Source organism: Acyrthosiphon pisum, chromosome A1, assembly GCF_005508785.2.
Source record: "Acyrthosiphon pisum isolate AL4f chromosome A1, pea_aphid_22Mar2018_4r6ur, whole genome shotgun sequence".
Taxonomy (NCBI): domain Eukaryota; kingdom Metazoa; phylum Arthropoda; class Insecta; order Hemiptera; family Aphididae; genus Acyrthosiphon; species Acyrthosiphon pisum.
The window spans coordinates 134,653,541-134,655,987 of NC_042494.1; positions in this window are offsets into that span (position 1 = coordinate 134,653,541).

Genomic DNA, 2,447 nt, shown 5'->3' on the forward strand with positions numbered 1-2,447 from the left:
TTTTTGAGCTGTTTAACGGTTATTTTCAAATTTCAAATTATTCGTAGGGCCAAAATGCCGGTATTTACCCAACATTGAATTTACCGGGTAATTACCCATCATTACCTATGGTCATTGGCGCAAATAGGTGGGGGCTTGGGGGGACTTAGTCCCCCCACATTTCTGTCAAGTCCCCCCAGTTCAAAAGTCAGTAGTTAATACTGAGCATATATAATTTTTAGAAAATATTATAGGAGGGGCTTTAGTCCCCCCAAAATAATTTGCTATTTGCTCCTATGCCTATGGTGAAGTTGTGGTAACGTATTGTAACCAGTGCTGTAACGTCTAACGAAATTAGGAATTTGGTATGTATGATTGCAAAAATGACTTGTTATAAAATGTATGTAGGTACCAAGGCTTATAGATAATATATTACTATTATCTATAAACTACTATAATAACTATTATCTATAAACCTTGTGTAGGTACGTCATGTGAAAATAAAATATCACAATATGATTATAATATAACCTATAATAAAAAATTCCAAAAAAATAGCCGAGAAGTATAAACTATTGCAGAAACGGGACAGGATTCCACCGCCACAGGTGCGCGTAATTAGGTTAATATTTAGACGGGACGAGCTGTAGTTAAATCAAAAATTAATTAAAACTTATGAAACTTACACGTCAACTTAAGTATATTAAACCCTATATTTTGGTAAAAAAATTATGAAAAAATATTAAGTATTGGAGAAACGGGACGGGATTCCACCGCCACACGTGTGCGTAATTAGGTCAATATTTAGACGGGACGAGCTGTAGTTAATTCAAAAATGAACTAAGACTTATGAAGTTTACACCAAAACTTAAATATATTAAACCCTATCTTTTGGTAAAAAAATTATGAAAAAATATTAAGTATTGGAGAAACGGGACGGGATTCCACCGCCACAGGTGCGCGTTATTAGGTTAATATTTAGACGGGACGATCTGCAGCTACTATTTGTCTTTCATATTATTTTTCATTTTGTATATTTTACTATCTAAGCAATTTAATAAAACAAATATATAATATATTTATAATTTTATCGCTTTATGCCTTTATTACTATGCATATATGAATATTATTAATTGTATTCATCGATATGAAAATCTATAAAAGCCAATCCCCATGAGATATCAACTCTCAGTTATTGACCATCGAATTGACTTGCGTGCTTCATGACAGACACTTGAGTATACTTTTTTTTTTATTTAACTTTTTTGTTATTTTTTTTTTATTCTGTGTTTATACAATAATTATTTGTGTGTATACATTGTATACATTGAGCAACAACCGACTCTCATTACAATTTGTATTAACTAAGGTAAGAAAATATTTTTTAATATTTTATTATGCTATTGTTGGAGAGTCATTTTTACAGTTTTTCATTTTGAATTAAGTTGTGCGATGAATGTAGACATTTTAGTCCAAGGCTGGTCAAGTTCATTTTTTTTTTAATTTGTTAAGTAAATTTTTTTATAAAATAAAAGTAACTTCTCTTAGTTAAAAACAGTTACTTTTTTTTCGTATACAATTTATTATTATACATATAATTATTTTTAAAGCTAACAAATAACATAATTATTCAAAAAAATTCTTATAATTTTTAAGTAAATACAAGTATGAACATTAATTACTTTAAATACTTATATACTTAAGTCTTTAATCAATGATGGAATCCAACCAAATAATTATATTACTTGAGATCCTGAGCGGAGCGATAAATGTGTTGATTTTACAATTATGTTTTTTTTTTATTTTTTATTTTATGTTTTATTTATTATTTTTATTTTTGTGTCTGCCACCACCTTTTCGGGCAGTTAAACTGCTTTAATTACTTTCAACAGTATCTTGTTCGATGGTCTGTGCACTTATGAGGGTTTAAAATTTAAAAATCCCAGTAGTGTTGGGTAACTATAAATTGTAAATACATTTATACATTAAAATTTCAGTGAATTTTTATTTTCTATAGACCATAAAATTTTGAAAATATTTAAACTCTTTTTGAGCTATTAATGAACAATTTAAAATTTAAATTATTATAGTTTTTTAGATTCTGAGTGGAACGATGAATGTATTGATTTTACAATGATGTGTGTTTTTTAATTTTTTTTTTATTTTTTTTGTGTCTGTGTACACGATAAGTAGTCGAAATAATGCTACAATTTTCAACTTCAGTATCTTGTTCGATCAGAAAGTGAATATCATTGATGTATTGGGGAGGTCAAAATTTAAATTTCCTAGTGGTTTTCAAAAGCGCCGGGTAAAACAAAAGAAAAATTAAGGAAAAACGGGAATTTTTCACAAAATTGAATTTGGTTTTTGGTGTAACTTTAAAAAAAATTACCGTAGATACATGAAATTTTGAAATGAATGTTTTTCTTAACATCTTCTATACACCATAACATTTTCAAAATATTTTG